Consider the following 21080-nt stretch of genomic DNA (forward strand, 5'->3'; position numbering starts at 1 on the left):
TGGATACTCAGTATCAACCAAAACCACACACTCAGTACCACACACCGCTGCACACTGAGTGCCATCCGCGACTGCACACTCACCACCACCCAACATCGTACACTCTGTGCCATCCACCACCACTCACCCGGTGACATCCACCACCACTCACTCCCCATCCACAAAGTGCCCTGATACCAAGGAATGCTGCAGCAGTGCCCACAACGTCTTGATTATACCACACGTTTAACAACAGTGGCATCACAGGTGCATCACTACTGGTAGGGCAAGTCCCACATACACACCAACACTAAACCTACAGGGACCCTCGAATAATGGCAACAGAAACTACCACAAATACCTGGCTACTACCAGCGCCGACCCAGAGGTACCGAGTACTACTTGTACTGACCCAAAGGGACCGAGTACTACCAGCAGTGACCCAGAGGTACCGAGTACTTCCAATGCCGACCCAGAGGTAGAGACTAATACCAGAAGTGACCCAAAGGAGCCCAGTACTACCAGCACTGCACCCAGAGGTACAGAGTACTACCAACGTCAACCCAGATGTACCGAGTACAACCAGCAGTGACCCAGAGGTACCGAGTACTACCAACGCAGACTCAGAGGTACTGAGTACAACCAGCAGTGACGCAAAGGGACCGAGTACCACCAGAACTGCACCCAGTGGTACCGAGTACTACCAACGTCAACCCAGATGTACCGAGTACAACCAGCAGTGACGCAAAGGGACAGAGTACTACCAGCACTGCACCCAGCAGTACCGAGTACGACCAGCAGTGACCCAGAGGTACCGAGTACAACCAGCAGTGACCCAGAGGTACCGAGTACTACCAATGCCGACCCAGAGGTACCGAGTACTACCAACCCAGACCCAGAGGTATCGAGTACTACCAACGCAGACCCAGAGGTACCAAGTACTACCAGTAGTGACCCAAAGGGACCCAGTGCTACTACTAGCAGTGAACCAGAGGTACGGAGTACGACCAACGCCGACCCGGAGGCATCGAGTACTACCTGAAGTGACCCGAAGGGACCCAGTACTACCAGCACTGACCCAGAGGTACCGAGTACTACCAACGCTGACCCATTGGTACCGAGTACTACCAGCAGTGACCCAAAGGGACCGAGTACTACCAGCAGTGATCCAGAGGTATTGAGTACTACCAGCAGTGACCCAGATGTACCGAGTACTACCAGCAGTGGCCCAAAGGGACCGAGTACTACCAGCAGTGACCCAGAGGTATCGAGTACTACCAGCAGTGACCCAGAGGTATCGAGTACTACCAGCACTGCACCCAGAGGTACCAAGTACTACCAACACCGACCCAGAGGTGCCTAGTACTAATGCAGACCCAGAGGTACCGAGTACTACCAGTAGTGACCCAAAGGGACCCAGCACTACCAGAAGTAACCCAAAGGGACCCAGTACTACCAGCAGTGACCCAGAGGTACCGAGTACTACCAACGCAGACCCAGAGGTACCGAGTACTACCAGTAGTGACCCAAAGGGACCCAGTACTACCAGCAGTGACCCAAAGGGACCCAGTACTACCCGCAGTGACCCAAAGGGACCCAGTACTACCAGCAGTGACTCAAAGGGACCCAGTACTACTACTAGCAGTGAACCAGAGGTACTGAGTACGACCAACACCGACCCGGAGGCACCGAGTACTACCAACGCTGACCCATTGGTACCGAGTACTACCAGCACTGCACCAAGAGGCACCGAGTACTACCAGCAGTGACCCAGATGTACTGAGTACTACCAGCAGTGACCCAGTGGTACCAAGTACTACCAGCAGTGGCCCAAAGGGACCGAGTACTACCAGCAGTGACCCAGAGGTATTGAGTACTATCAGCAGTGACCCAGAGGTACCGAGAACTACCAGCACTGCACCCAGAGGTACTGGGTACTACCAGCAGTGACCGAGAGGTACTGAGTGCTACCAGCAGTGACCCAGAGGTAGTGAGTACTACCAGAAGTGACCCAAAGGGACTGAGTACTACCAGCACTGCACCCAGAGGTACCAAGTACTACCAGCAATGACCGAGAGGTACTGAGTGCTACCAGCAGTGACCCAGAGGTACTGAGTACTACCAGAAGTGACCCAAAGGGACTGAGTACTACCAGCACTGCACCCAGAGGTACCAAGTACTACCAGCAATGACCGAGAGGTACTGAGTGCTACCAGCAGTGACCCAGATGTACCGAGTACTACCAGCAGTGACCCAGAGGTACTGAGTACTACCAGAAGTGACCCAAAGGGACTGAGTACTACCAGCAGTGACCCAGATGTACCGAGTACTTCCAGCACTGACCCAGAGGTACTGAGTGCTACTAGCAGTGACCCAGAGGGACCCAGTACTACCAGCAGTGACCCAGAGGTACCGAGTACTACCAGCAGTGACCCAAAGGTACAGAGTACTACCAGCACAGCACCCAGAGGTACCGAGTACTACCAGCAGTGACCCAGAGGCATCGAGTACTAATGCAGACCCAGAGGTACCGAGTACTACCAGCAGTGACCCAGAGGCATCGAGTACTACCAGCACTGACCCAGATGCACCGAGTAATACCAGCAGTGACCCAAAGTTACCAAGTACTACCAGCAGTGACCCAGAGGTACCAAGTACTACTAGCAGTGACCCAAAGGGACCGAGGGACCGAGTACTACCAGCAGTGACCCAGAGGTCCCGAGTACTACCACCAGTGACCAAAAGGGACGGAGTGCTACCGGCACTGACCCAGAGGTACCGAGAATTACCGGCAGTGACCTAGAGTTACTGAGTGCTATCAGCAGTGACCCAAAGGGACCCAGTACTACCAGCACTGCACCCAAAGGTACCGAATACTAGCAACGCAAACCCAGAGGTACCGAGTACTACCAGCAGTGACCCAGAGGTACCGAGTACTACCAACGCAAACCCAGAGGTACCGAGTACTACCAGCAGTGACCCAGATGTACCGAGTACTTCCAGCACTGACCCAGAGGTACCGAGTACTACCAGCAGTGACCCAGAGGTACTGAGTAATACCAGCAGTGACCCGAAGGGACCGAGTACTACTAGCACTGCACCCAGAAGTACTGAGTACTACCAGCAGTGACCCAGAGGTACCGAGTAATACCAGCAGTGACCCGAAGGGACCGAGTAATACCAGCAGTGACCCGAAGGGACCGAGTACTACTAGCACTGCATTCAGAAGTACTGAGTACTACCAGCAGTGATCCAGAGGTACTGCCTTCTGCAATACTAGGTCTGAACTCAGAGAGGCCCCAGTAATACTAGATTTAAACCCAGAGGTGCCTTCCATAATACCAGCAGTAACCCCACAGGTACCCACTGATGCTAGAACATAGAGGTACCCCAGCAATACCAGCGCTGAACCCAGAGGTGCCCCAGTAATACCAGCACTAAACCCACAGATAACCACTAACCAGGTTAACAGGCACCTCACCAATACTAGTGCTGAGCTCATAAATACCTCACTAATACCAGTGGTGAGCCCACATGTACGTCAGTAACATTATTGCAGAACCCACAGATACCTCAAAAATACTAGCGCTGAGCCCACAGGTACCTCAGTAATACTAGCACCGAGCCCACAGTTACCTCACTAATACTAGCACTGAGCCCACAGGTACCTCAGTAATACTAGCACTGAGTCCACAGGTACCTCAGTAATACTATCGCTGAGCCCACAGGTACCTCAGTAATGTAAATGTAAATGTAGTTGAGCTTATATAGCGCACAGGTACCCGCAGTGGGTTTCCCGGCGCTTGCTTAGGGAACCCGTCCTGGTATTCCCCTGTGAGATAGCAGGGTATCCACAAGGTGAAAGTCAGGCATCCCGCCGCGAGGGGCCGTTGTGGAGATTAAGCAAGCTATTGCCCAGAGTCGCAGAGTGTGAACCCGTGAGTCGAGGAGGCACCGGGGCGAGAATTATCGAGTCCGTGGAATTTTTAGCCCAAGACCCGCCGAGGCGGGGAATTGAACCCTGGTCCAGGACCGATCTCAGCTTCTGGGTCTGCTGCCTCTAACCCCTGAGCCACACTTCTCCACCCCTGAGCCACACTTCTCCACAGCCCACAGGTACCTCAGTAATACTAGCACTGAGTCCACAGGTACCTCAGTAATACTATCGCTGAGCCCACAGGTACCTCAGTAATACTAGCACTGAGTCCACAGGTACCTCAGTAATACTAGCACTGAGCCCACAGGTACCTCAGTAATACTAGCACTGAGCCCACAGGTACCTCAGTAATACTAGCACTGAGCTCACAGGTACCTCAGTAATACTAGCGCTGAGCCCACAGGTACCTCAGTAATACTAGCACTGAGCCCACAGGTACATCAGTAATACTAGCACTGAGCTCACAGGTACCTCAGTAATACTAGTGCTGAGCCCACAGGTACCTCAGTAATACTATCGCTGAGCCCACAGGTACCTCAGTAATACTAGCACTGAGCTCACAGGTACCTCAGTAATACTAGCGCTGAGCCCACAGGTACCTCAGGAATACTAGCACCGAGCCCACAGGTACCTCAGTAATACTAGCACTTAGCCCACAGGTACCTCAGTAATACTAGCACTGAGCCCACAGGTACCTCAGTAATACTAGCACTGAGTCCACAGGTACCTCAGTAATACTAGCACTTAGCCCACAGGTACCTCAGTAATACTAGCGCTGAGCGCACAGGTACCTCAGTAATACTAGCACTGAGCTCACAGGTACCTCAGTAATACTAGCACTTAGCCCACAGGTACCTCAGTAATACTAGCGCTGAGACCATAGGTACCTCACTAATACTAGCACTGAGCTCACAGGTACCTCGGGAATACTAGTGCTGAGCCCACAGGTACCTCACTAATACCAGCGCTGAGCCCACAGGTACCTCGGGAATACTAGTGCTGAGCCCACAGGTACATCAGTAATACTTGCACCGAGCATACAGGTACCTCAGGAATACTAGTGCTGAGCCCACAGGTACATCAGTAATACTTGCACCGAGCATACAGGTACCTCAGGAATACTAGTGCTGAGCCCACAGGTACCTCACTAATACCAGCGCTGAGCCCACAGGTACCTCACTAATACTAGCACTGAGCCCACAGGTACCTCACTAATACCAGCGCTGAGCCCACAGGTACCTCAGTAATACTAGCACTGAGCCCACAGGTACCTCGGGAATACTAGTGCTGAGCCCACAGGTACATCAGTAATACTTGCACCGAGCATACAGGTACCTCAGGAATACTAGTGCTGAGCCCACAGGTACCTCACTAATACCAGCGCTGAGCCCACAGGTACCTCACTAATACTAGCGCTGAGCCCACAGGTACCTCAGTAATACTAACGCTGAGCCCACAGGTACCTCTGGAATACTAGTGCTGAGCCCACAGGTACCTCAGTAATACTAGCACCGAGCCCACAGGTACCTCAGGAATACTAGTGCTGAGCCCACAGGTACCTCACTAATACTAGCACTGAGCCCACAGGTACCTCAGTAATACTAGCACTGAGCCCACAGGTACCTCAGTAATACTAGCACTGAGCCCACAGGTACCTCAGTAATACTAGCACTGAGCTCACAGGTACCCCAATAATACTAGCACTGAGCTCACCGGTCTCTCACTAATACTAGCACTGAGCCCACAGGTACCCCAATAATACTAGCACTGAGCTCACGGGTACCCCAATAATACTAGTGCTGAGCTCACAGGTACCCCAATAATACTAGTGCTGAGCTCACAGGTACCCCAATAATACTAGGACTGAGCTCACAGGTACCCCAATAATACTAGCACTGAGCTCACGGGTACCTCAGTAATACTAGCACTTAGCCCACAGGTACCTCAGTAATACTATCGCTGAGCCCACAGGTACCTCAGTAATACTAGCACTGAGCTCACAGGTACCTCAGTAATACTAGCGCTGAGCCCACAGGTACCTCAGTAATACTAGCACTTAGCTCACAGGTACCTGAGTAATACTAGCGCTGAGCCCACAGGTACCTCAGTAATACTAGCACTGAGCCCACAGGTACCTCAGTAATACTAGCACTGAGCTCACAGGTACCTCAGTAATACTAGCACTGAGCTCACAGGTACCTCACTAATACTAGCACTGAGCTCACAGGTACCTCAGTAATACTAGCACTGAGCCCACAGGTACCTCAGTAATACTAGCACTGAGCTCACAGGTACCTCAGTAATACTAGCACTGAGCTCACAGGTACCTCACTAATACTAGCACTGAGCTCACAGGTACCTCAGTAATACTAGCACTGAGCTCACAGGTACCTCACTAATACTAGCACTGAGCCCACAGGTACCCCAATAATACTAGCACTGAGCTCACAGGTACCCCAGTAATACTAGCACTGAGCCCACAGGTACCCCAATAATACTAGGACTGAGCTCACAGGTACCCCAATAATACTAGGACTGAGCTCACAGGTACCCCAATAATACTAGGACTGAGCTCACAGGTACCCTAATAATACTAGCACTGAGCTCACAGGTACCCCAATAATACTAGCACTGAGCTCACAGGTCTCTCACTAATACTAGCACTGAGCCCACAGGTACCCCAATAATACTAGTGCTGAGCCCACAGGTACCTCAGTAATACTAGCACTGAGCCCACAGGTACCCCAATAATACTAGCACTGAGCCCACAGGTACCTCAGTAATACTAGCACTGAGCCCACAGGTACCCCAATAATACTAGCACTGAGCCCACAGGTACCCCAATAATACTAGCACTGAGCCCACAGGTACCTCAGTAATACTAGCACTGAGCCCACAGGTACCCCAACAATACTAGCGCTGAGCCCACAGGTACCTCAGTAATACTAGCACTGAGCCCACAGGTACCCCAATAATACTAGCACTGAGCCCACAGGTACCCCAATAATACTAGCGCTGAGCTCACAGGTACCCCAATAATACTAGCACTGAGCTCACAGGTACCCCACAGGTACCCCAATAATACTAGGACTGAGCTCACAGGTACCCCAATAATACTAGGACTGAGCTCACAGGTACCCCAATACTACTAGGACTGAGCTCACAGGTACCCCAATAATACTAGCACTGAGCTCACGGGTACCCCAATAATACTAGCGCTGAGCTCACAGGTACCCCAATAATACTAGGACTGAGCTCACAGGTACCCCAATAATACTAGGACTGAGCTCACAGGTACCCCAATAATACTAGCACTGAGCTCACAGGTACCCCAACAATACTAGCGCTGAGCCCACAGGTACCCCAATAATACTAGCGCTGAGCTCACAGGTACCCCAATAATACTAGCACTGAGCTCACAGGTACCCCAACAATACTAGCACTGAGCTCACAGGTACCCCAATAATACTAGCACTGAGCTCACAGGTACCCCAATAATACTAGCGCTGAGCTCACAGGTACCCCAACAATACTAGCGCTGAGCTCACAGGTACCCCAATAATACTAGCGCTGAGCTCACAGGTACCCCAATAATACTAGGACTGAGCTCACAGGTACCCCAATAATACTAGGACTGAGCTCACAGGTACCCCAATAATACTAGGACTGAGCCAACGCCAAGCCCTCGGGTACCTCACTAGTACAAGTGCTGCGCCCCAGTGTGTTTTCTCGCTGCCGTCTATGTGAAGCCCCAGGATGCCCCCCTCAGTGCACAACACCCCCCCCGCCCCCCTCAGTGCACAACACCCCCTCCGCCCCCCTCAGTGCACAACACCCCCTCCGCCCCCCTCAGTTCACATCGTTTACATTCCCAGTCCGTCCTCCTGTCCCTCACAGCGCACAGAACCCCTGAGTGCCCTCTCGGCGCCCCCCTCAGTGCACTGTACCTCGTCAGTGCACCCCTCAGTCTCCTTAGCGCACAGAAGCCCCTCAGAGCACAATTATCCTCTGTGCACCTCGGCGCCCCCCCTCAGTGCACCCTCCACCTCGGCGCCCCCCTCAGTGCACCGTCCACCTCGCCCCCCCCCCCCGTACCTCCTCAGACTCCGCTCTCTTGGGGTCCGGATTCTCCTCCGCTTGTGTAAAGGGTCCCAGTTAGTTTTCGGGGTTCTGTTCGCCCCGTTTCACGTCTCTTTGTGCGGCGGTCCCTCTGCAGGTGTGAGGGCCCCCGCTCCTCTCAGGGGTCTCCCTCCTCAGGGTCTCCCCGTGATGGCCTCTGAGGGGTCCAGGGCTCTGTATGACCCTTCCTTCCTTGGCCTCTCTCCTCAGGCTCTGTGTGACCCTTCCTTCCTTGGCCTCTCTCCTCAGGCTCTGTGTGACCCTTCCTTCCTTGGCCTCTCTCCTCAGGCTCTGTGTGACCCTTCCTTCCTTGGCCTCTCTCCTCAGGCTCTGTGTGACCCTTCCTTCCTTTGCCTCTCTCCTCAGGCTCTGTGTGACCCTTCCTTCCTTGGCCTCTCTTGTCAAGCTGCCCCTGGTGCTCCTCTCTCTCCACGGACTCTGTGTGCCCCTTCCTTCCTTGGCCTCTCTCCTCAGGCTCTGTGTGCCCCTTCCTTGCTTGGCCTCTCCCCGGCTGGTGCTCGGTGCCGTCCCTGGGTCTCGTCTGCCTCCCAGCCCCGGGGCGGCCTCTTTAAAGCGCCCCTCACATTCCTGGGCCTCCGCTCAGCCAATCAGAGGGCGGCTGGCAGGAAGCCGGGCTCCTGTTTATGCAATGACTGAACCACAACTTTCCAAAGAGAGGGAAGGTGATGCCCCCCCGGGCCCCTCCCGCAGGAAAGGAGCCTTGACGCATCCTGAGGAATGTGAGACTCAGACGGAGAATGCCCCCCCGCCCCTCCCCCAGGCGCGCTGTGAATGAGCGCCCAGAAAACCATGTGCTGGGGGCAGCGCTGTGCCCCCCCCCGGTCCCCCTCACTCCGACCGAGAGCCCAGGACTGGGGGAGAGTTAGTCTGCCCCCCCCCTTCAGGATTGTTCGACCCCCGCCCCCTTCATGTGTCTACCTGACCCCCCTCCCCCTCCAGGCCAGCCTGGTCTGTCTACCCCTCCCCCATGGGTCTGTCTGACCCTCCCCCACCGACTCTATCTGCCCCCCTCTCTCTTGCCCCCGCGTCTGTTTCTCCCCCTCTCTCCACCTCTGTTTTCCTCTCTTCACCTCTGTTTTTCTCTCTCCACCCCTGTTTCTCTCCACCTCTGTTTCTCCCCCCCTCTCACCACCTCTGTTTTTCTCTCTCCACCCCTGTTCCTCTCCCCCCTCTGTTTCTCTCCCCCTCTCTCCACCTCTGTTTCTCTCCCCTCTCTCCACCTCTGTTTCTCCCCCTCTCTCCACCTCTGTTTCTCCCCCCTCTCACCACCTCTGTTTTTCTCTCTCCACTCCTGTTTCTCTCCCCCCTGTTTCTCTCCCCCTCTCTCCACCTCTGTTTCTCTCCCCTCTCTCCACCTCTGTTTCTCCCCCTCTCTCCACCTCTGTTTTTCTCTCTCCACCCCTGTTTCTCTCCCCCCTCTGTTTCTCCCCCTCTCTCCACCTCTGTTTTTCTCTCTCCACCCCTGTTTCTCTCCCTCCTCTGTTTCTCTCCCCCTCTCTCCACCTCTGTTTCTCTCCCCCTCTCACCACCTCTGTTTTTCTCTCTCCACCCCTGTTTCTCTCCCCCCTCTGTTTCTCTCCCCCTCTCTCCACCTCTGTTTCTCCCCCTCTCTCCACCTCTGTTTCTCTCCCCCTCTCTCCACCTCTGTTTCTCTCCCTCTCTCCACCTCTGTTTCTCTCCCCTCTCTCCACCTCTGTTTCTCCCCCTCTCTCCACCCCTGTTTCTCTCCCCCTCTGTTTCTCCCCCTCTCTCCACCCCTGTTTCTCCTCCCCCTCTGTTTCTCCCCCTCTCTCCACCCCTGTTTCTCTCCCCCCTCTGTTTCTCCCCCTCTCTCCACCTCTGTTTTTCTCTCTCCACCCTGTTTCTCTCCCTCCTCTGTTTCTCTCCCCCTCTCTCCACCTCTGTTTCTCTCCCCCTCTCACCACCTCTGTTTTTCTCTCTCCACCCCTGTTTCTCTCCCCCTCTGTTTCTCTCCCCTCTCTCCACCTCTGTTTCTCCCCCTCTCTCCACCTCTGTTCTCTCCCCCTCTCTCCACCTCTGTTTCTCTCCCCTCTCTCCACCTCTGTTTCTCTCCCCTCTCTCCACCTCTGTTTCTCCCCCTCTCTCCACCTCTGTTTCTCTCCCCTCTCTCCCACCTCTGTTTCTCCCCCTCTCTCCACCTCTGTTTCTCCCCCCCTCTCACCACCTCTGTTTTTCTCTCTCCACTCCTGTTTCTCTCCCCCCTGTTTCTCTCCCCCTCTCTCCACCTCTGTTTCTCTCCCCTCTCTCCACCTCTGTTTCTCCCCCTCTCTCCACCTCTGTTTTTCTCTCTCCACCCCTGTTTCTCTCCCCCTCTGTTTCTCCCCCTCTCTCCACCTCTGTTTTTCTCTCTCCACCCCTGTTTCTCTCCCTCCTCTGTTTCTCTCCCCCTCTCTCCACCTCTGTTTCTCTCCCCCTCTCACCACCTCTGTTTTTCTCTCTCCACCCTGTTTCTCTCCCCCCTCTGTTTCTCTCCCCCTCTCTCCACCTCTGTTTCTCCCCCTCTCTCCACCTCTGTTTCTCTCCCCCTCTCTCCACCTCTGTTTCTCTCCCCTCTCTCCACCTCTGTTTCTCTCCCCTCTCTCCACCTCTGTTTCTCCCCCTCTCTCCACCCTGTTTCTCTCCCCCTCTGTTTCTCCCCCTCTCTCCACCTCTGTTTTCCTCTCTCCACCTCTGTTTCTCTGTCTCTCACTCTCTCCTCTGTTTCCGGCTCCACTGACCCTTCCCTCGTCTACTTCCGGCTCCATCTCTCTCTTCATGTCTTCCTCTCCCCCCCTCGTCCTCCCGCCCTGGCACCCGAGCCCCCCCAATCTCTGGGGTCACCCTCCACTCTCCCTCCCCCCCCAGTTCACCGGCTCCTTTCTTGCTGCCCACGCCAACACCTTACTATGGACTGGGGGGGGGGGGGGGGGGGGGGGGGGCTGACAGGCTCTGCCCCCCCCGCACATGCCCTCTGCCAGCTGTGAGCCTGCTCTCTGGGCGCTGCAGAGAGGCCGGCCTCCACCAGGGGGCGCTGGGGGCTCACAGGTTCATGTTTACAGGCACTGCCCCCCCCCCCCCCCTTCTGAGCCTGCTCTCAGGGTGCTGCAGTGAGGCCAGCCTCCACCAGGGGGCGCTGGGGCTCACAGGTCATGTTTACAGGCACTGCCCCCCCTCTCTGAGCCTGCTCTCAGGGTGCTGCAGTGAGGCCAGCCTCCACCAGGGGACGCTGGGGGCTGTGATGTGTAGCTGGGGGCTCACAGGTTCATGTTTACAGGCACTGCCCCCCCCCTCTCTGAGCCTGCTCTCAGGGTGCTGCAGTGAGGCCAGCCTCCACCAGGGGGCGCTGGGGGCTCACAGGTTCATGTTTACAGGCTCTGCCCCCCCCCCCCCCCCTCCCCTGTGAGCCCCTCTCTGCCCGGTGCAGCGAGGCCAGCCTCCACCAGGGGCGCGCGGGGGGGGGGGGGGGGGCGTGACGTGGAGCTGGAGCTGCCCCGCACCCTGTTAGTATGTTTTTGTTATTGAATGCCATGTTTTATAGCACAGACTTCACCCCAAGGCAGGGGGTCCCTTCACCTACTGGCCGCGGCCCCCCATGATGTCACCTTTTTTGGGGGGATGGGGAATGTAAATCGGCCTTGTGGGGTCGCCTCCACAAGACCCCCAGAGTCGGAAATAGTCCTATCTGTCTGCCACGAGTAATAAGAAAACCGTGAATATCAGAGAGGGAGGGGCTGATATAGATCGATGGATATAAAGATTCACTGAAAAACAGGTTTTACAGACGTTTTAGTTACAAATTAGCATTTAATAAACCTAAGAAATTCACTGAAAAAAACATAGGTTTCAGGGAGGTTATAGTTAGTTGGACATTTCTCTCATACAAAACGATAGCAATTCCGCTGTTATAGTTAGTTGAGCTAACTATAACTCGCGCCCCCGCAATGCACTGCCGATGACGTCACATATTACTTCATTCATGACATGGTGAGTGACATCACTGATGAGATCTCAAATGACATCTCTGATGACATCATCCAGTGTCTATGTGTGTCTATAAAATGTAAATATATTTTATATATATATATTCCAAGGTGTATTAAAGAATGAATGGGTGTATAGGAGTCAGGATGCGTGATTAAGAAGGTGCGTGACTGTCTGTATAAGTGAGTGATTAATCGTGTCTTACTTAATGCATGTGTTAGCGATTGATACAGACATTCACACAGTTTAGGTTACCAGATGGTGTGTAAGCGGTTGCATGGGTTGGTTAGCAGCTAAATTGGGCTCGATATGGGCCATTGATCGCTTGTCTGAGCACCTGTACGGGTGCCTGAGTGTCTGTGGGGGTGGGTGGGGGTGCGACTCCGTGCATAGATGGGTGAGTGGATAATTCACTGCGTATATGTGTTCTAGTCTGTATCCGTGAAGGGCTGCATGGCTGGGTGAGTGTGTGTATGGGTGTCTTGGTGAGTGAATGGATGCCTCAGTGGTACACATGTGAGTAACTCTATATGTCAAAGGCAGTATATGTGAGTGTTGGAGTATATAAATGACTATATGTGAGAGTGAGTGATTGTGAGAGTGCCTGTATGGATCGGTGTGTGCTTGTATTAGTTATGGTATTTGAGTGTAAGTATGTGTAGGTATATGTTTAAATACGTGAGGTGGTGTGCGTATAACTGAACAGGTGAGTAAATACAAGCGTCATTCATTATTTCTATTACTGACCAGGTGTGTGAATAACTCTACGAATGAGAGGCGGTGTCTGAGTGTCTGTACAGATGTGTGAGAGGATATGATAATGTTGTATTGATAGCTGACTGTATGTATGAGTGACAGTATGGGTGAATGAATTGATGTGTGTGTAGACCTAGGAATTAGTCAGTGGATATATACTAACTGCTATTGGTGTGTTCATGGTTTCGAAAAATATAGTCTGTATTTTAGAGTGAGTGTATCAAGTGTTATATTAAGGTCTGATGAGGTGCATCAGATTGTCACGTGGATGATGTCATCAGTAATGTCATTTGAGATGTCATCAGTGTTGTCATCAGTGATGTCACTGACTATGTCATGAATGATGTAATATGTGACGTCAGCAGTGCATTGCGGGGGGCGAGTTATAGTTAGCTCAACTGAATATAACAGCGGAATTTCTATCGTTTTGTATAAGTGAAATGTCCAACTGACTATAACGTCCCTGAAACCTATGGTTTATTCTGTGAATTTCTATGTTTTTTTTAATGCTAATTCCTAACTATAACCTCCGTAAAACCTATGTTTTTTTCAGTGAATTTCAAAGGTTTTTTAAATGCTAATTTCTAACTATAATGTTCCTGAAACCTATGTTTTTTTCAGTGAATTTCAAACGTTTTTAAATGCTAATTTCTAATTATAATGTTCATTAAAAATATCTTTTTTTTTGTGTTTTTTAATTATCATCCCATTCTCAACCTGGTGAAAACTGCAAATCTCACCACTCTTCCATCGATAGCTTCCGCCAACAAAATTGCCACAAACGAGAGCCACAACGAACGCTAATGATATGCAAAGTAGGCATTCTCATGCAAAAAAAACATGAAAACACCACTTCCCCATATTTTCAACAACCAGTCAAATCTGCAATGCGCTCCAAAAAGCAGACGATAAGCCGACTTACCAGTAACAAATTAACATCAACCGTTAACTGGTGTAAGGTTGTCGACTATCTGCTGCGTGAATTAGACCCAACTCACAGGCAGATCTAAAGACCAACACGTGATAGAGCTACTGATCATGCAGCTCCGACACCCAACAAGGTCACAACACCCAGCGCCATCACCACCAGATACTACCCCCGGTACCACCCCCGCTACTACCACCGAGGCAGCACAAAACAGGACAACGGACCTTCCCAAAATACCATGGCCTCCTCAGCCGCACAATAGCTGAATGTTGGGAGATGTGGCAACAAACTATATATGAATAAGGCAAGTCGCCCATCAATAATAATTCACACAATACCAAGTGTAACACTAATGTGGTGCACAGACCTCACTATGCAAAACACAAACTTCTCCATGTGGAGATATACTATTGATACTTGTAGTTTAGTGCACAGTTGACGCAACCATGTTACCTCAGGCTGTGGGGAAGATCTTGGTCATGTAGTTGTGTTGTCTCCGACATGGTAGCGAAAGCGGAGTTGTCTGGTCCAACGTACGCCACTCCAGCGTAGGAGTATGAATAAATAGGCCAGGCCCTGGGCGTGATTCACTTGTGGGAAGACCAATGAGTCTACAGAGCCGCTGTCCTCACAGTGGCACGTGGAATCCACCACGACCGCGGGTCTTCTCCACACTGACCCCCCGCGAACCCAGCGGCACAGCACCGCAGACTTATGTCTGTACCGACTACTGCCTTCAATCTACACGGCGGACAGCAGGGTTCACAACTTGAATTCAGCCTTGATTTATTTATTGCACAGAGAATTGTACTCTATGTCCTCGGATTTTGTCAAGAAGAAGTGACAAAAAGCAATCCTCGATGACTATGCTAACTACTGCCTTCGATCTACACTGCGGACAGCAGGGCTCACACTTCAGATGCAGTGGCGAGTGCAGATGACGTAGTCCAGTTCGCAAGACACGTTGCTCCCAGTGCGGCCCGCCGGGACCACGCATCATCGCAGGATGCGCACACGCTGTGTGCTTCAGGTGCTACTAACTCACTGCACCATAAGTCATCACCCCGTAGCCTTATCAAGGCAAGACATTGCTCCCAGTGTGGCCCGCTGGGGCCACGTATCATCACAGGGTGCGCACAGGCCGAATACTCCAGGTGCCACTAACTGTGCAGCTTAACTCAACGCCACGTGGCTGTGTGCCCATCCTGACCGCTTCATGTGCCCTACACTGGGGTTATACGTTCACAATTCAAGATTAGTAGCGACGCAAATTGTGTAAGAGACTATAATGGGTTAAGAAGACCAAATGCTCCCAATCTGGGCAGCTCAAGTCAACTTCACCTGCCTGTGTGCCTTTGCTGACCGCAGCCTCTGGTCTGCACTCTGGAAGACCGGCAACACGTGGTGCCAACTAACCCTGTTCAACACAAGCCGATCCCACATATGTGACTGGTTCCGGAGTCCATGGCAGCGACCCCAACTTCGTGACATGGACCACAGCAACAGACTCTCGTCAGGCTATTCTTGCATCAATGAACCCAGATAATCCACAGCTTAACATCAGGTTCACCAAGTTTGTTACAGCAACAGCAAGAAAATTTACAAACAGCGTGACCCTGGAAGCCACCAACGGTTAACTATTAAAAAACAGACGAAGCCCAGCGCCCATGTAGTACTATCACCTGATTTCCACAGTCCCTTGCGCTGCGCAAGACTAGCTGATAATGGCCCCGGCATATGGACTGACCTGCTCTTCCTGTGAATCCTCTGAAACACTGTAAGCAGGGGGCTTAAATACATATATGGACTGTAACCCCAGGATCCTCACCACAAACCCTGAACTATACTACTAAAGTCATTAAATGTTGCTTCTTATAAGCAAATGTCTGCATGTGATCCGATCAGATGGGAAAACTAGAACGGATAACTAAGGTTTACAACTACTTTTATTAACCGGTTATTAGGATTTTAAATTGTTTTTCTGATGAATTTTATCTTTGATTCCCATTGTGATGGTATAAATGTAAATATTTTAACTATTCATGACATATGTTTTATAGTGCTCGCATGTTCACCATTGTAATGATTTTTATTAATCAAACAATAAAGTTACTTAACCAGACTCTCTTCAATCAGCGAAGGATATTTGAATATGGAAGGCCAGCGACACGTGGTGCCACTGAACCTGTACTACACACGCCAGTGGTGTCACCAATGTATGCACATGGCTATGGACCCTTGCTCACCGCTACCTCTGACCTACACTGTGGAAGACCGGCGACACATGGTGCCACTAACCGTCTTCAACACAAGCCGATCCCACACGTGTAATTGTGTCCAGAGTCCTGAATAGCAGTGACCCCAACTCCGTGAGACAACTACAGCAGCAGACTCCCTTCAAGCAGTGAGGCATAGTGCCATAAGGAAGGCAGGCAACACGTGCTGCCACTAACTCTGTTTAACACAAGCCGATCCCACACGTGTAACTGTGTCCTGAGTCCTGAATGGCAGCGACCCCAACTTCGTATCAGCGACCACAACATTTCACTCCCTACGATTAGTGAGGATTATTTACAGATTGAAGACTGCCGACAAGTGGTGACACTGAGCCTGCACTAGGCAGGCCAGTGGGGCCACCAACGTATGCACATGGCTGTGGGCCCTTCCTCATCACTACCTCTGGCCTAAACTACGGTCAGCAGGCCTCACAATTCAGATACTGTCCCTATTCCACATGACACAGTCCAGCAGGCAACACACATGCTCCCAGTGCGACCCGTCCACACCAAGCATCATCACAGGCTCATACAGTCTCAATGCTTCTGGTACCACTAACCCTATTTAACACAAATCAATCCCACATGTGTAACTGTGTCCTGAGTTCTGAACGGCAGTGACCCCAACTCCGTGACAGCGACCAGAGCACAAAACTCCCTTCAGTCTTATTTGTTGTTCTTTTCTTTAAATAATTTTTGTATTTGTAAATCTATACATGACTAAGATTCTTCTTTCACCAACCACACGTGGACACTTCCGGGCCCCAGAAGGTTGTTGGGGGTATGTTGGTAATGTGGGAAGAAGGTGCGTTACCTGCTAATGTGGGGAGAGGGAGCGTCAAAGGGGTATCACTCACAGAAATAACTCTGATATGTTTTCACAAATGCCTCGGACAGATGCCAGCTGAAAACTGAATCACAAAATGGTTTTTTAATACTTATATAGTGTGAGCTATGAACAGTTCGGACCCAGGCTCGCTGAGCGACAGCTGCGGCCCGTCCGCTAGCCTCCCAGATGCAGTACTACGATCCGTCTGCGTCATTGTGTCTATCCCTGCCCTGTTCTGTCGTACGCTACACCACGCCACTTCGATTATATTCCAACGTTGGCCCCACATAGCTACCTGCCGCAGGCGTACTCGCTCTTGGTGTGCAGGTCAGTGGTCTAGTTCTCAACATCTCACGGCCATTCCCTGAGGGCAGCTTTGCACACACACCACACCCATCCGACACATGCGGCACAGGCCATGTGACCACGCAAATATAATAGATCGACAACGTCACATCCTGGTTTGCCGGTGCTGACTAGCAGGCGAATGCTCCACGGGTCTCAACCATAAAAAGTCCATGAAAAGTTGCTCTGAAGGTTAGTCGCACCCTCAGCTGTATGGCCGTCAGCGGCCTACCATCCCCTTTGCGCTGACTTCATATGCATAGGGTTAGTGCCACCCCAAACTCATGTGGCCATCAGGAGCCTGACCACCACGTGGCACAAACTTGAGTTCCACAAGCTTAGCGGCACCAAACACCGAGGTGGTCTCCTCCATTGACGACTCAGGACCCAGCGACATGTGTGAGTACTGCCGGGCCACGGAGAAGCTGTAGTGGTCTCCACCATTCAGGACTTATCGACATCTGGGAGATCCGCGAAGAAGCCGATATGTCTCCGCCATTCAGGACTCAGGACTCAGCAACACATCTGAGATCGGCGGGGTTTTGACGGGCACGTGGAGTCAGCCCACTGCTGCACACTCCTCTGGCACAGGTAATTATTTGCTCATGGATGCGCAGAGCCGACAGTCTCTCTCTCTCTCTCTCTCTCTCTCTCTCTCTCTCTCACTTCCCTCTCATCTCTCTCTCTCTCACTCTCTTCATTCCTTTCCTCCTCTCCCTCATTCTCTTCTCCCTTTCTCACTCCCTTTCTTTCCTTCCCTCTCTTTTTCTCTCTGGCTTGTTTTCCCTTCTCTGTTTCTCTCTCTCAGTCCTTTGATATGCGCATTACACACGTCCTTATTTTGTGCTTTATTTTCCAGGCTCTGTCGTCGACATCCATGGTCCCCACAGGACTCTTCCACCTTGTTGTTTTCTATTATGTTTGTTAAATTTTGTGTATTGGTTTATTTTTGGTATATATATTAATAAAAAATGTAATTAAAAAATAAATTTATGGTTTATATATGTTTATAAAAAAATAAAGTTTGCCCCAAAAAATTATTAACCTTTTCTGTTGTTTTCTTAACTGCTGTGTGACTCTTTCTTGTTCTTATTACTGTTATTTGCTGGTATCCACCATGGTGTTAAATTTTGGAGCACTTATTGCGGCAATACTGGTGATCTCTGCAGTTTGCACCAACTTCTGACTACTGTGTTAAATTTATCCCAACTTTAGTTGCATTAAAGTGCTAATAATGAAATGCAGAGTAGCCGTTCCCATGCAAAAAGACACGAGAGATGCACCTTTGCGATTTATTCAAAATACTAAAACCCTGTATTGAATTGCACGGAGGTAGTTCCTGCACTTACAGTGCACACACAAAATCAATGAAGAAATCTCATTGTATTTATTTTGATTAGGAATAGTGCGTCAGGTGCTGGAATTGTGCGTCAGGTGCTGGATCTTGAAGGGATACACTGCCCAGTTTGTATATTGTTCTGCACACGAAAAAATGACATTACAACTTTCACAACTGTAATGCAAAATTCATTCCGGCGATAACCCACGTTACCACCAGGAATTTTACACCTGCTTTCTGCCGGTGTTAAGCAGGACGACTACCTGCAGCATGAAAGGAAACACAACCATGAGCCACACCAGAACACCCACAGGTGCCATAGAGTCAATGGGCCACAAGACTCATCGCAACATCCCCAGGACCACCAACGCCCCCCAAACCCGCATCTGAGCAAGTGTGTCTGTGTGGTGATTCTGTTAGCAGGATGGGCACTGGCCCTGCAACATCATAGTGTGCTGTCTTCAGCAGACATTACCATGTCACCTTAGCGTTGGCAATGATCCTGGGCACGCAGCTACACACGCATCCTCCTGCAAGCACAACACACATGTGCTAGTCCGGCGTACACAGGTCAGCGCAGGGATGTGCCTATCCGGCAAGGGAAACGGGGTGTCTCCCACATGTCTGTGTGCAGGAAGTGCGGTAAGTGTGTGTCTGTATTCTGGTGTGGCCTGCCACAAGGGCCACAGCAGACAAGTTCACAATTGCTTTAAGTTCGAATACTGCCTTCCAAATGCAAGTAGCAGGTGTGGTTGAGTTGAGCAAATGTTATCCTATAATATGTACCCCACGTTCAAACTGCTTTTTCTTAACCAATCCCAAAGATGCTTTTCCACAAAACAAATGTGCACCCTACTTTTAAAAAACAACGCTTTTCATCTCCCAATCAGGTATCGTTTTGTATCTGAAAAAAAACTAGTTCCCCATCTTTAAACATATCACTTATTCTACGAAGGAACTGCATGCCCTACAGACATCTTTCCATACCTTTCAGCCATACCTTCAAAATGCTAGTGTGGATCATAGGACATAGCTACGCTTTCTGGTGCAAGAGGTATGCAGAACAGAGACGTATTGACTTAGACCTAGGTTTACAAAATGTGGACATTAAATGGTTTGCACAGAGAGGACTGAAGTGGCACCAATTGTTGCCTTTGGTTAAAACCTCTTTGCATCTCCAAGACCCTAACCTCATAATTGTGCAATGTATGGAAACGACCTAGGCACATTGACTGGGGTAGCTTTGGCAATGCTTATGAAGGTCACCTTTGGACAATTGATGTTACTTTTGCCTCAAACTGTTTTTGTATATTCCAATATATGCCAAAGACAGAAGTGGAAATGGTCAAAACAATTTTGTCTTCAGTTTGAAAAATCTCAGAAGAAAGTCAACAAAGCTGTGTTTGCATACCTCAGAGACCACAAAATGGGGTCCATATACAACAACAACATACATTTTGATATGACGATATGTACAGAAGTGATGGAGTACACTTCACAGATCAGGGAAATCGAGTTTCCTGAATAACTTGGAGCTGTGCATCCGCACGTATATGTAGATCCAACTAATGAACAAAAGGGCTCTTTTTAGAGCCACCCTTTAACACACAACTTAGGCCCGCTATTTAAGGGCCAGGTAATGGCTACTCCCGGACCCTCGCTAAATTTTTTATCCACACAGCTGTGGCGCAGCGGCCAGACCATCTCACTTTGCAGCACAGAGCTCTCGCTTTGATCACCGGTTCTACTCACCCATAGGGGTCAGTAGTTTGCATTTTACAAATACTGTATTGATTTACCTTTGCAGTCCCTATACAACACCACCACCTTGCATCATATACAAGTTGAACAGGTGTGGCACAGCACCCAGAGCACATGACTTCACTTCATAGCACACACAGTTTGAGCTCACGGTTTCATCCCCGAGTTCGCAGCGCTCAATTTAGCGGCATGACACTCTAGGCAATACATCACTTAATTTCTGTACCTGCACTTTCAGACCGGTAGGGGTCAGTAGTTCAGCGACTTTACCCCAACTCCTTTAGCAGCTCAGCTTATGCCCTCAGTGCCATCACACCCGTAGGAGTGAGTAGTTTGCACTTCACAAATACCAAATTGATTTGATATGCGCAAATTTACCTTTGCATTCCCTGTACAACACCCACTAAGCACCATATACAAGTTACAATGTTCGAATCAAAAGTTACTCCAAGTAGCTATAACTACATGCTCACACTACTTGGACAGATGTGGCACAGCGGCCAGAGCACATGACTTCACAGCTATGACACACAGTTTGGGCTCATGCTTTAATCCCAGAGTCCGGCAGCAGCTCAGCTTAGCACCCTGAGACTCTAGACAATACCTCACATATTTTCCGTACCCCAGGACTTTCAGACCAGTAGGGGTCAGTAGTTCATCCTAGTAGGTATAAGCACATGCTGACCCTACTTCAACAGGTGTAGTACAGCGGCCAGGGCACATGACTTCACAGCATAAGACACACAATTTGGGCTCACGCTTTAATCCCCGAGTCCCACACCAGCTCACCTTACCAGCATCAGCCTCTA

At 50.8% G+C, this 21080-nt stretch overlaps 1 protein-coding gene across 2 annotated transcripts in view; it reads right to left on the bottom strand.

Moving 5' to 3' along the window:
* THBS1 (thrombospondin 1) overlaps positions 1-8578 on the bottom strand; it is a 75172-nt gene extending 66594 nt beyond the window's left edge. For both annotated transcript variants that reach the window (XM_078659338.1, XM_078659339.1), the window contains exon 1: positions 8012-8578. The gene's annotated coding sequence lies outside the window, so the exon portion shown is untranslated. The remainder of the gene's footprint in view (positions 1-8011) is intronic.
* Positions 8579-21080: the final 12502 nt, after the last annotated feature.

The sequence above is a fragment of the Lissotriton helveticus genome, chromosome 9 (assembly GCF_964261635.1).
Source record: "Lissotriton helveticus chromosome 9, aLisHel1.1, whole genome shotgun sequence".
NCBI classification, from domain to species: Eukaryota; Metazoa; Chordata; class Amphibia; order Caudata; family Salamandridae; genus Lissotriton; species Lissotriton helveticus.